Source organism: Myotis nattereri (assembly GCF_964212035.1).
Source record: "Myotis nattereri genome assembly, chromosome: 1".
NCBI classification, from domain to species: domain Eukaryota; kingdom Metazoa; phylum Chordata; class Mammalia; order Chiroptera; family Vespertilionidae; genus Myotis; species Myotis nattereri.
The window spans coordinates 162,794,576-162,809,458 of NC_138075.1; the positions used below are offsets into that span (position 1 = coordinate 162,794,576).

Below are 14,883 nucleotides of genomic sequence, written 5' to 3' on the forward strand. Positions count from 1 at the left end.
ATCGAAGGTATCGATGTAACCTCATGGATCTGTAGATATATGTAGAAATTAATGCAGTTGTAAATGTATATTACACATGTATGCATATGTATGTGTACATATTCCCCACCTCTAACCAGCGATAGGGCTTGCGGCAGGGACTACCCTCAATCTCATCTCTGTCCCTGGTAACAATGAGCTCACCAAGCACACAGAAGATCAGTGCTCATCCGTTTCCCCTCAAAAAGGAGCAAGGACTCCTTGAAGAAATGGCTGATTTCAAGGATAGGATCCACCAAGTACAAGATGGGACTGGGCACCTTATGCACCCAGATAAGGAAGTGGTCCAGAATAATGAGTGTCAAGGTCATAAAATTCAATGACAAACTGATGGTTATTTCAGACTGAGATGAAAATGACCTGGCAACTACATGCAATTTGTGTTTCTGGACTAGATCCATTGGCAACAAAGGACATATTGGGACAAATGAAGAAACTTGATTGAGATCTGTCAACTGGATGTGGATTTGATGATAGTAATGCAGGAATGGTGATTTCCTGGCTTTGATGGCTATCCTGTGGTTATATAGGAGAATATCTGTGTTTGTAAAGAATATACTCCAAAGCATTGGCCAGTGATGAGTATCTACTTAGTATCTAATGGTTTAGGGCAGTGGTTCTCAACCTTCTGGCCCTTTAAATACAGTTCCTCACGTTGTGACCCAACCATAAAATTATTTTTCATGGCTACTTCATAACTGCAATGTTGCTACTACATAATTCATAATGTTGTTATGAATCATAATGTAAATATCTGATAAGGAGGATGGTCTTAGGCGACTCCTATGAAAGGGTCGTTTGACCGCCAAAGGGGTCGCAACCCATAGGTTGAGAACCGCTGGTTTAAGGGGAAAAGAATACTGTACTTGTAACTTTTCTGTAAATCTAAGATTATTTCAAAAAAATGTAGAAAGTGTTTGTATTTTAATACTTATCTCTTTCATGACTCAACTATCCCTTTCTCAGTGAAGTCTTCCATGACAATCCCATTAAAACTTCAGCCTTAGCTCAGCACTCCCTATTCCTCTACCCTGACTTATTTTCTTCATAGGGCTTAGCCTCACATATAATACAATCTATATAACTTTGTGTTTGTTTTTTATCTGCATCCCTACTTACATCCATCCCACTACTAGAATGTAAGTCCCTTGAAGGCAAGGCTCTGTACCATTCACTGTTGTAACCATGTCTAGAACAGAGGCTGGTATATAGCGGGTATTTGATATTCATTAAGCTACTGAATGCAGTTGGTTGTTCAGGGACAGAGTCTGTTTTTGCTCTATAAATTGGTGGCTCTTTGGTCTTCAAAAACCGAAGGCATTTTGTTCCACTAAGTTTTGGTCTAAGTCTGTTAAATAAGATATGGGGTTAAGGATCCTTAAAACTCAACTAACTCCCTCATTCTAACTTCTAATTTTAAAAATTCCAAAAGTAAGTGTACTAGTATGGGTAGATATGAATAAAACAATAAAAGAGATCTCACAAGTTTGTAATAAAATATATTGCCATATCTCACATCTTTACATGTGGTTCATTTAAAAGTCATGCATAGTATGTTGTACATGAACAGATAAATGGATAAAGTGGCATGATCTGACACTGAACACCAGGACTAGAGGGCAATAATTCAAGGATTAAGGAAACAATTACATAAGCAAAGTGCCTCTTGGACAGCATGAGGCCAACATTTTGAGAATCTCCACCTTAGATCTGAGAATGCAGATCTAGATTAAAGCAATAAACCCCAAAGTGTACATGACTATGGAATAGAGACAGCACAAGAGAAGAACAAAAACTAAAATAAAATGAAGAAAATGTGGTATATACATACAGTGTAATATTATTCAGCCTTAAAAAAGAAGGAATCCTGCAATATGTGACAACATGGAGGAACTTTGAAGACATTAAGCTAAGTGAAGTAAGCCAGTCACATACTCTATGATTCCACTTTGTGAGGTGCCTAAAATCATCAGACTTACAGAAGCAGAGAGCAGAGCAGTGAATGCCAGGGGCGGGGGCAGGGGAAAAGGGGAGCTGCCAAACAATGTGTATAAAGTTTAAGTTATGCAACATTAATAAATTCTAGAGATCTGCTGTACAACATTGTGTTTATGGTCAACATTATTGTATTGTACACTTAAAAATCTGTAGAAGGGGTAAATGTCATGGTAAGTTTTACCCACAATAACATAAAAATGAAAACGTTAAAAATGCATACATATCTTGCTTTTATTCAGATTTTACTACATAATTGTTGATATATTTATATATACTACTTCCTGAATATAACTATTTCTTAATATTCCACACACCACTCTTAATTAAATCAAAATGTTGCCTTTGTAATATTTATGAATTTACCTTGTATTGAAAATGACTGTTGAGTATATTTCTGAGTCACAAAATTAGCACCATTATGCATATTTAAGCCTATTTTGAGTAAAGTTGTTCTAAAAAGTATAATTTAATTACAAATTAACATCAATAATTTATGGGGAGCATTTGAGATCTTGCTCCCCAGCATATGTCATCGTTTGGCTCAACTAAACTCATAAAAATTAGCTATAGGTTTGAACAATTCTTATGTCAACATTTACTTGGCATAGTGGACAAGATGCTGAAGAAGCCCACCCAAGACCAACCTGTGGACCCAGCCACGATGCTAGGTACCAGCAAGGGCCCACCAGCTCAGCTCCCTGCTCCCCATCTGGTGAACTTGGGTGAGTCTCTCAGAATCCCAGGCCTCCTTGCTTTAAATAACAGGCCATGACTTTATTTGAACTGTTCTTAGAAATCCTCGAGGTGGATAAGGGTTGAGACAAACCAGGAGGAAATAAATGGGTTGCTGCTTTTAATTTTGGCTTTTAATTTGATTGCTTACTGAGAGTCTGAAGAAAATCTTTGCTGGTTAAATGAGCGACTGAACTCTCATTAGTTCCAAAAGAGAAAGGACACTTGCTACCCCAACCTGAATAGCCAATGCGGTGAAGAGAGTCGTTCAGATTCCAGAATTTGGAGTTGCGGAGACGGGTGCTGGGAGTCGTCCAGTATGGTAATGAAGCAGATCCCAGAGAAGCCAGCGGGAACTCCAGGGAGAAGGGCAGGGTGCCCTGAAATGGGTACATCCCAAGATCAGGCCCTGTGCCTGTCAGCGTCTGGTAAGAAAAGCAAAGAATGTTTGTGGGGCTCTGGCCAGTGTGGTTCAGGTGACTGGAGCGTCGCCCCGTACCCCTAATTTTAGCATGCACTCTTAGTAAAAGCCGGTTCTAAAGTCTATCTCTCAATGCTTCCAAAAGAGGATTTGGGTATGGATATTTATATAAATGGATCAACCTGTGATGTCATTTAGGTGTCAACCCAATTCTTTGAGGAATTAAAAATGTCTCTCCTTATTTTAAAAGGTGGGAGGTCATTTGGAATGTGACATAAATTTTAAATGCTTCCAGGGCAAAATTTGGATTTGATTGTTCTTTTATAAACTAGTGAGTTTTTCTCATGGCTAAAAGGTCTCTGTTTTTTTGTCTGTCTGTGCATGTCTATATATGTACAGGGGTGAGCAAAAGTAGCTTTACGGTTGTTCATATGGAAAATAATGCAAAAATTAATAAACAGTAATACAAGAATCAGGTACTCACAACTGTAAACCTACTTTTGCCACCCCTTTATGGTTGTAAATGTAAGGTAATTTTTTTTTACCACCAAATGGTATTCTTAAAATTAACTTAAAGGCAAGTGCTTGTGAGGATTGGATATTCTAAAATTCTTAGAAATGTAAAAACTAATTAAAATGCTTTTCAAGTTCACATTGTCTAAGATTAATCCTCAGTAAATAAAAGTTAGCTTAAGTTTGTTGGTTTAAATAAAACAGACCTGTCTTTATTTAGCCTGGGTTTTACAAAGTAAATCCATGTTAATAATTGACTTTTATGTCTATGAAAAATGTTTCTAGAGGTTATAAAATGTCTTTATAAAATGCCCAAGCTAAAGAATGCTAATTGATCACTTCTTAGTTTTCATTAGACTGAGGTTCCAAGGGTTAAAACCTCAATATACGTAGGGAAAACTTTGTGGTGTTTCAGAAGGGCCCCTGGGACCCCTCAAAAGATTTGAAATTGCATGGGAAGCATCTATATATAAAAAAAAGCCAGTGTCTGAGACGACCAGGACGACCAAACGACCGGACCGTGAGGTGCATTGAGCACCTCTCGGTCCCACCCCCGCGGCCCATAGGCTCCATTTGCAGCAAGGCGGGTGGCGGGCAGGGCTGCGAGTTCCGCCAACAGTGGCAGTGGCGAGCGGATGGGCAGGGCTGCGAGCAGCGACGGGCTACCGGGTGTGATTTCACACTGGGCTTCTAGTTGTAAAATAAGTGATGAAAACTTCTAGGATACTTTGTGTAGGTAAACAATGGTTGTAAATTAAACAAATAGGGTTATGAGAAACCCAAGATGGCCCCTTGGTTCTTCCCTACTCCCTGACGCCCCATTTTCGGTTTTTGCATTCCTTCATGCATCACAGTGCATTTAAGCTGGACTTAGATGAAGGAACTTATGAGCTGACATTATTGAAAGGAGAAATCTTACACTATTGTCAAGGTTTGATAGAGTCACTTCAAGAAAACGCCAAGTTGCAAATGAGCTCCCAGGAGACAAAGGCTGTAAAGATTATTGACTGCCACCTGGAGATTTTTTTTTTTTTTTTGAAAGAACATCAAATAAACACTCTCCAACCTCATTGGAAGGTACTTTATCCGATGCTTAAAAGAAGCTGCAGTACTGTTACACTGCAGATCACTTGAGATCTTACTCTCTAGTGTATATCAGCAGTTTGGCTCAGATAAAATCTTGTAAAAATTTAAAAAATAATAATGTATAGAAATTTTAAAAATTTACTGGTGAGTAGATAAGTATTTTTAATCCATTATTCCAAATATTTGGGACATTTCAAAATATCCACATTTGCCTTCTACCATATAACTCTAACAAAATAGAGATTTTACTTTGTTTCTTATGTCCTAGAAATATACTTCTTTATTTAGAAATAGGGTTATTTGTTGTTGCATCAAATATCTACAAGGCAAGTCTGAAACCAGGGCAATATAATAGTTACTTACATTACAAAATATTGTTTCCCAGTAGTGACTAATATACACTTTTTTGCTTTGTGTGTGTGTTCCATTTGTGGTTTTAGAAATACTCACAAAGTAACTGGTAATGATAATCACCACAGTTGCACATGGTAGTTGAAGAACAATTTTCATTATGTAAGTCATATAACAATTGAATATGTAAGTCTAGATAGAACATTAATCAATTCTTTATATTACTATCCAGATTTAAATGTTGCTTTAATGGACAGGATAAATTGCAATATAAATAATGGCAATGCACTTTTAAGTATTTTGTAAAATCTTATGGGATACCAATAACTTGCCATATGAAAGCCCATTATAACATTTGAAGATGACATGTAAAATTCATGATTCCCTATCATATCTAAGTATTGCTTTGAGTTCTATTAAAAATATAGATATTATTGCTTCAGCAGAGTGAAGCTTTGCCCCATTCTAATTCATTTTAAAAACTATCACAAAGTTTCAATGAATCACAAAATGTTTAATTTGGCAAGCTGTCAAGATATATTAAATGAAAATATTGATCATAACTCTATTTTTCTAAAATAAAAGCAAGAAAAACAAATATTACAAAGTATATAATAACTTATTAATTGCATATTCCTTTATACTACCCAAACATCACTGGTCTATTAACAGAAGGCCAGACATGCCAACTATAATTAAAATCAGTCATCCTTTACATTTTCTGAGTTGGAGTTATGTAAAAACAACATAGCTCTTCACACTTCTATTTTTGTCATTGTAAATGTAATTTTTCAATGTAGGAGAATAATGCATATATTTATTTAACAATGTTAGCTTAATTTTTAACATGTAAATATTCATGAATATCTACACTAATAAAAGAGAAAAATGGTAATTGGCGTACGGCGATACCCTTTTCATTGGCTAATCAGGGCTATATGCAAATTAACTGTCAACTAAGATTGGCAGTTAAATGCCAACTAAGATTGGCAGTTAACTGCCAACAAGATGGTGGCTAATTTGCATATGTAGGCACAATGCAGGGAGGCGAAAGGGAAAGCAGGAAGAAGCCCCCTGCCACTGACAGTGATCGGAAACCCAAGGGGGAGCTAAGAGCTGGGGGGCAGGGCAAAGGCGGCCCTGGGGCCATGATCAGAGAATCAGACGCCTTTGCCACCCTGGCCAGTGATAGCAGGAAGTACGGGTGGAGCCAGCGATGGGAGCTGGGCACGGTAGAAGCTGGCAGTCCCAGGAGCTAGGGGTCCCTTGCCTGGGCCTAAAGCGAAGCCCACGATCGCGGCGCCTCCCGCTGCCACTGCAGGTCCCCGCTGCCTGGGCCAGATGCTTAGGCCAGAGGCATTAGGCCTGGGCAGGGGCGGAGCCTGCAACCACGGGGAGCTGGGGGTCCCCTGCCCAGGCCTGACACCTCTGCCGGAGGCCTCAGGCCTGGTCAAGGGGCCGATCTGGTGATTGGTGATCGGAGGGTGATGAGGGTCAACTCCTCTGGCCGAGGCATCAGGCCTGGGTGGGGGGCGGAGCCAGGGATTGGGGGGATATGATGGTCCCCTTGCCCAGGCCTGAAGCCTGGGTTAGAGGTGTCAGGCTTGGGCAGGGGGTGGAGCAAGCGTTCAGAGGGAGATGGGGGTCCCCTGCCCAGGCATGATTCCTGGGCCAGAGGCGTCAGGCCTGGGCAAGGGGCCGATCAGGCGATCGGAGGGTGATGGGGGTCAACGCCTGAGGGCTCCCAGTATGTGAGAGGGGGCAGGTTGGGCTGAGGGACACTCTCCCCGCCCCCCCACACCCAGTGCACGAATTTCGTGCACCGGGCCCCTAGTAGTATATAAGCCTCCACAAATGCAAGGGCTGAATTATTAAAAGTTGTTACATAAATGTCTAAAGCAGGTACTGTTTCATTCTCAAGAAACTAAGAATTTATGTGTTATTTACCTGCCTTATTTACAGTTTGTCAGCAGACAGAGTTTGTGATGCTGAAGAGATGACCATGAAGACTGAAAAAAAAGCAAAAATGTAGCAATTCTATATAATAAAAGTGTAATATGCAAATTAACCGAATGGTGGAACGAACGGGGGCAGGGCCAGAGAGCAGGTGGTGCCAGGCCAGCCAAGGGCAGAGGGAGGGGACAGCGATGGGGTAGGGTGGAAGGTGGTGACCAGCAGCAGGGCAATGGGGGCCAGCGCCATTCCCTGATTGCCCGCCCAGTCACCTCTTGCAAAGGAAGGCCATGAGCAGTGGCAGTAGTGGGGCAATTCGGGGCAGGGCCGGCCGCTCACTGCCCCAGATTGGCCCGGCTGGATCGCCTCCTGCAGAGGGAGGCCACCAGTGGCACTGGTGCAATGTGGGTGGGGCTGGCCACTCGCTGCCTGAGCCATCCCCTGATAAGCCCGCTAGTCATCTCTCACAGGGGGAGGCCAGACTGCAGCTTAGGCCCCCTCCCTTTGGGGAGGGGGCCTAAGCCATTCGTTGGACATACCCTAAGGGCTCCTGGACTGTGAGAGGACACAGGCCAGGCTGATGGACCCCCCCACCGAGTGCACAAATTTTTGTGCACTGGGCTTCTATAGGGATAATAATAAAAATTGGTTACTCATTGTTATTGACTTCTGTATTGTCTAATTTCCTGTCCTTCGGAAACAGTATATTTCTTGGAGCTTTATTATAATCTAACTAGAGGGCCGGATGCACGAAATTTGTGTAAGGGCCTTGGCCCCTGCTGCTGCCACAGCCACCTCTGCCTCAGCCTCCACCCTCCACTGCCACAGAGGGGGGCCTCTGCCACCTCTGCGGTAGCCCCTGCCCACTGCGGCTTTGTCCAGAAGGAAGGATGTCCAAAAGGACATCCGGTCTAATTAGCATATTACACTTTTACTATTATAGATAGATATAACTATAGATACTAATAGAATTATTAGCTACATTATATCATATCAGACCTTATTATTATGTCAGGGTTAAAAAAAACTAACAGAACTACTAGAAAATAGTAAATTTATTGTATCATATCTATTCTGTTAGAATCTTAGAGATGCTAATTTAATAATTAGATAGATTTATATATTGACAATGCTTTGTCCTATTAAATGTTTTAAATAAGTTGGTGATCGAGATGACAGCTTTGATGTCTAAGTGCTTTTGAGACTCCCGGTTCTTAGGGTATACCAACATTTCTAAATGTGAATTATTCTAGACGCTTACATAATAAAAACATATTTGAGACAGACTTTATTATTTAAACTAGTGGCCTGGTGCACAAATTTATGCACATTGAAATGAAATTAAGTAGAAGAAATATTTTAATATCGTTATTCTCCCTTTCTTTATAATAGAAGTGTCAACCAAATTCATGATTGGCAATGACAGATAGAAACACACATGTGTGATTGGCACCAGAGAGAGCTTTATATGTGTCATACATGCACGAGTCAACTTAGCCTTTTATATATATAGATACACTTAATTATACCTGCTTTCTAATGTAGCTAAACTTTTTCCAGCCCAGTGAAGCACCCCAATTTCTCTTTCAGGTAATTTGTCAGCAACACAGCAGTAACTGTCAACACAAAGCAAATTATTATTGTAGATCATGCAGGGAGAAAAAAGGGCAAAATATTTAACTGCAGCAGTGTTTGACTATATTCTGCACAGAGAGAAAACCTGAAGTCATTTTCAAGTTCCACCATTTCTTACTTATTTTCAGTTGGGTCAAGTTTATAAATTATCTAAATCTCCGTTTTCTGGCTAATGAAAAGAAAATAGGATTCTACTGAATTTCTCATCTACCTACTCCAGGAATCAAATGAGATGAGGCAGGGGAAAACACTTCATGAGCATTTGGTTAAACTGTAAAATGTTGCACCTGGCTGTAAAGCAAGTTGGGTTCCTGGGCTGAAGAACTTCCAAGGAGGCTAGTCACTAAGGAGAGGAAGCCGGGTGCTGCTACATGATGTCATTACCCAGACAGACACTTAGCATATTAGCCTTTTGTATATAGAGATACATTTTTATACTACTTTATTGACCCATTTTTTTCTTCCCCAGAGTCCTCCTTCTATATCAAGTAAATTCTCTACGGTTTCCTTGCAATATATGTATTGTCTATTTTGAAGACTTTCCTGTAGGTGAATTATAACTTCTCAATACAAGCAATTTCCATACAGGGTGTATTATCAGCAAGATGAGTTTCCACTGGAGGTGAGGGGGTGTGGGGAGAATGGAGACAGGAAGCTGGAGAGTATGTTTAGGGGGAAATCTAGAGAAAAGGGGAGACCTAGCAGTTGATGGGGAACTTTGGAAAGAGGGAAGATAGCTGTGATTTGAAGAACTTTAGGGCAAGAAGAGAGACGTGTAAAGAGTGTTTTATGGTTTGCAAGATGATTTGCCACTTAAATTCATCCCCCCTTCACTTTACAGTCTTTTTTTTTTTTTTTACAGACAACTGTCTGGTTTTCATTTAATCATCATAAACTTAACTCTGCAATCCAGCTAGACTGGGAAAGGGTAAGGAAATTATGGAACCCAATGAACTGTGGCAAGAACACAAAGATTGCCCTGACTGGTTTGGCTCAGTGGATAGAGCGTCAGCCTGTGGACTGAAGGGTCCCGGGTTCGATTCCGGTCAAGGGCATGTGCCTTGGTTGCGGGCACATCTCCAGTGGGAGGTGTGCAGGAGGCGGCTGATCGGTGTTTCTCTCTCATCGATGTTTCTGGCTCTCTGTCCCTCTCCCTTCCTCTCTGTAAAAAATCAATAAAATATATTTAAAAAAAAAAAAAACACAAAGATTATAGAACATTCCAAACAAATCATGGTGAAAGGGTGCTCTCCTGAGCTACAGAAGGAATGGTCTGGTGGTTAAGATAAAACACAAGTCAAATGTATTAGAGTTGTCCACAGTCAGCAATGGAGATCTTCTTGCTGATCTTGCTATTCCTGGACCCAGAGCGCTCCATGGCTGCCACAATACCCATGCCTTCCTTCACCGGGCCAAAGACCACATGCTTGCCGTTCATCCACTCAGTCTTGGCAGTGACGATGAAAAACTGGGAACGATTGTGTTGGGTCCAGCATTGGCCATGGACATGCCAGGACCTGTATGTTTCAGGGTGAAGTTCTCATCCTCAAATTTCTGCCCATAGATGGACTTGCCGCCTGTGCCATTATGGCGTGTGAAGTCTTCACCCTGGCACATAAATCCTGGAATAATTCTGTGAAAGCAGGAACTTTATAACCAAATCCTTTCTCCCCAGTGCTCAGAGCACGGACGTTTTCTGCTGTCTTTGGAACTTCGTCTGCAAACAGGTCGAAGGAGACGCGGCCCAAGGGCTCACCGTCGATGGCGATGTCGAAGAACACGGTGGGGTTCACCATGGCTGGCCACGTGCGGCTCCGGGGCCACGGCGTCTGCAAAGCCCACTTTATAGTGTTAAAGTGAGTTTGACATGTAGGTTATAGTCTTTTCTAGTATCACTGAAAATAAACATTTACCTAGTAAGGTAAAAAACATTTCAACTACTTACTCTTTGAAATCATCTTTATATACAAGTTATCCACGGAAATGGGTGGAGAAAACAGAAGGCTTAGGACCAAGCCCTGGGAAGCTGCCACCTTGAAGTCAGGTAGTGAAGAGGCAATACAAGGGGGGAAGGCAACAGAGGGAGAGAAGGAGCAGCAATGTGGTGTCCTGGGAATCAAGAAGAGAGTGTTGGAGCCAAGAGTGCTCATGCAGCTGAGAGGCAGAAGGCAGAAGACTGGCCCTGGGGTCTGGCTACATGACAAGAACATTTTTGGAGGCCTGATGGGAATGAAAGCCAGATAGAAGTTGGTTGAAGAGAGGCTTGGAGGTAAAAAATGACAGCCATCTGTGTAGCAAAGCCTTATGAGGAGGTTTTCACGGAAGGAGGGTGAAGAAAACGTGGCTCCTGGAAGGAAGCCTGTGGGAGGAAGGGGGCTCTGTGTGAGCCACAAGGGCCGCAAAGCAGGAGAAGGTGGGTGCGTACACAGGAGGGACTACGTTGACATTGGTAGAAAGAACATTTCTAAGATATGTTTTTTATTGATTTTTAGAGTGAGAGGAAGGGAGAGGGATAGAGAGATAAAAATATCAATGAGCCGAAACCTGTTTGGCTCAGTGGATAGAGCGTCGGCCTGCGGACTGAGGGGTCCTGGGTTCGACTCCGGTCAAGGGCATGTGCCTGGGTTGCGGGCACATCCCCAGTGGGAGATGTGCAGGAGGCGGCTGATCGATGTTTCTCTCCCATCGATGTTTCTAACTCTCTATCTCTCTCTCCCTTCCTCTCTGTAGAGAATCAATAAAATATATTAAAAAATATATATATCAATGAGAAAGAAACGTCATCTATCGGCTGCCTCTTGCAGGCCCCCTACTGGGGATCTAGCCCACACCCGGGCATGTGGCTGAACCAGAAATCAAACAATGATTTCTGTTTTTATTTGTTTTGTTTTTGATCAATCCTCACCCGAGGATATTTTCCCATTGGTTTTTTTAGAAAGAGTGGGAGGGAGAGGGAGAGACAGAGAGAAACATCAATGTGAGAGAGACACATTGACTGGTTGCTTCCTATATGCATCTCAACCAGGGCCAGGGAACCTGCAACCGAGGTATGTGCTCTTGACCAGAATCAAACCCGGGACCCTTCAGTCTGCGGGCCGATGCTCTGTCCACTGAGCCAACCCCGCTAGGGCTCAAACAGCGATCTTTTGGTTCCTGGGTCGACACTCAACCTTTGAACCACACCAGCCGGGCAGAAAGAGCATTTTTAAAACTCTATTTTTATTGACTCTATTACAAATGTCCCCATCCCCCCACTTCTTTGCCCACCTCCCTCCAGTCCCACCCCTTTCCCTTGGTCATCACCACCTTGTTATCTGTGTCTCTGGGTTATGGTTAATCCCTTCACCTTCTTTCATCCGGTCCCTCCCACCCCTCCCATCCCCCTCCTCTCTGACATCTGTCAGTCTGTCCAAGAGTATGTTCTCATGAAATAAGATACTTAACTGAGATGAGTGCATGGAGGTGGGTTAGGTAACTGATTCTCAAATTTAGCTGCAGGTTGGAGAATTTTAAATAGCACTCATGCTTAAATCCCACCCCCAGATTCTGATCTACTTGGTATGGCGTGAAGCCAGGGCATTCTGAGTTTCCAAACCTCTGCAGGTGATGCTAATAGCAAATTTTGAGAATAACCAGGTAAGGATTTCACAGGCTAGATACGGTATAAGGTCTCAGCTACTTGCATAGGTCCAGATTACATGCTATGTGGAGAACAAAAGAAATACAAGTCATTGCTTGCTTTTGAGGAGCCAAATCTGTAAGCTATTTGGAAAGCTAAAATCTATGCAGGAAATGTAAAAATAATTTAGGAGCATTAGCAAGTTTAAGCATATTAATGAAAACAGGGTACAAGTCACATTTGATTATGCAGAATAAGGGATCAATTATAAAGATGATGGTTCCGAAAAAAGCTCATTAAAAGAGAGTATTAAGCTACATTTTGAAGATGTGAAGGATAGAAACTGAAAGATATTTGAAGGACATTTCAGATAAGGATAGCAACATGAACAAAAGCAGGCGATCAAGAAAAATATGGGGAAAGCACATATTTCTAGGTAACTGAAGGACAGGTTGGGAGAGAGAATTTTCACTAGATACCTCTTTTTTAACCTTTAAAATACTGAAACATGTAAAAGTATTACCTTTTTGAAATTAAATAATAATTGTAATGGAAAAAGATCAATCTGGACTGAAAAACAATTAAAAATAGTGAAAGTGAGGACAAGCAAAAATGGAAAAGCTAGTCGTATTGGGAGTGCTAACAATATCCCCAACAATATAATGTTTTCTCTATCATTTCATCTGAAGAGACAGAATAATAACTCCATAAGGTCCCACATTGCCAGGGTCCAACCCCAGCAGGTCCAGGGGTTCCCAAAGGCGTAGACGGAGTTGGCGAAGAAGGAAGGACATGGAGACAGTGTTCAGTTGATCAGCAGCCTAGCCAGGATCTCCAGCCAGGATCTCCAGCCAAGTTCTGGTCTGGATCTCCAGCGAAATTCTGGCTAGGCTCTCCAGCCAGGTTCTGTGTCCATGTTCTCTTGCTAGGTTCTCCAGGTTCTCCAGCCAGGCTCTGTAGCCATGTTCCCTCGCTAGGTTCTCCAGCCAGGTTCTGTCCAGGTTCTCCAGCCAGGTTCAGTCACCAGGTTCTAGTCAGGTTCTCTTGCCAATTTCTGTAGTCCGGTTCAGTCCAGGATCTTTTGCCATGTTCTCTCGCTAGGTTCTGTCTCTAGGTTCTGAGGCCAGTTTCTGTCCAGGATCTTTTGCCATGTTCTCTCCAGCGAAGTTCTTCTGTTTCTAGAGAACGTTCTGTGTAGGTTCTGTGCCTAGGTTCTGTCTCTCTAGGTTCTGTCTTCTTACATCTGTATTTATACCAGTTGATTCCAATCCTATCAATCTCTATTCCAAAGGTTAGGGCGTTTCTTATCTCCATTCCAGGGAGTAAAGATTATGTAGCTTAAGCATGATTGTTCATAGTTAAAGTGATTAATTACCCGCCTGGCACTTAGTTAAGAGGTTTTAGTCCCTCCCTAACTTCAGGGGAAAATCCCTACCTGGGGAAACAACCTTTCTCAGAGACCTCGGTTAAAACACATAGTGCCAAGAAGGTGAGCAAACATATTAAGAACAGTATGCCATATATGCCAGGTCCCTTGAAACAGCAAGGATGGACCAGCTCCCGGCACCACATCACTTAGTGAAATGAGGTTTAGCAGGCATGAAGTGAAAAGCCATCGTGGAGCTGTGTATTGGTTGAGCTGATCTACTCCTTGTCCTGATGGAAATATGGAGAGTCAGATGAAATGTTTCTTATTGCTGTTTATTAGGAGGCAGGGGGACGCTTTTTGTTTGTTTTTGAAGTACTTTATGGCTCTTACATCATCACTTACTTTGAGGAGCTAGTCATGTTCTTTCATGTGACATTTTTTTTCTGAAAAGAGGGTAAAGGAAAAGGTTATTTTTATAATTACATTGAAAGAACAACTTTTCATTAAAGTAGGACGCTTATGTGCCTTATATGATTTCGGGGGAAACTGTGTTGGAGAGCATAAGAAGCATAACAACCTGAGTATTGGCTGCAAACTGAAATTATAAATTACTGAAAACAATCTAAGTCAGTTAATGCTGCCTGTTGCTCTCAGAATGATACTAAGTTTACCTATAAGTCTTTAAAATATATTTTTATTGATTTCAGAGAGGAAGAGAGAGGGAGAGAAAGATAAGACATCAATGATGAGAGAGAATCATTGATTGGCTGCCTCCTGCATGCCCCTGACTGGATATCGAGCCTGCAACCTGAGCATGTGCCCTGACAGGGAATCGAACGAACCCTGACCTTCTGGAACATAGGTCGACACTCAACCACTCAGCTACACAGGCCAGGCACCTATAAGTTTTTGAAGAGGTGGAGCTGACTAGGTGAAATTAAAATAAACACACACAAAAATCATGATTATTAACGACCAGAGGCCTGGTGCACAGATTCATGCACTGGTGGGGACCCTGGGCCTGGTCTTTGGGAATCAGGCCAAAACCGGCTCTCTGACATCCCCAGAGGGGTCCCAGATTGTGAGAGGGTGGTTCTTGGGTGATGCCCCTGGAATCGGGCTCCCTCCTCTCTGGTTCTGGGTGGGTCACCCAAGAACCACCACTGC

General features: G+C 42.1%; 1 pseudogene across 1 annotated transcript; it reads right to left on the reverse strand.

Moving 5' to 3' along the window:
• Nucleotides 1-10,034: 10,034 nt before the first annotated feature.
• LOC308524800 (peptidyl-prolyl cis-trans isomerase A-like) lies at nucleotides 10,035-10,524 on the reverse strand (annotated as a pseudogene). Its single transcript has one exon. The product of its transcript is annotated as a peptidyl-prolyl cis-trans isomerase A-like (transcript).
• Between the last annotated feature and the right edge of the window lie 4,359 nt (nucleotides 10,525-14,883).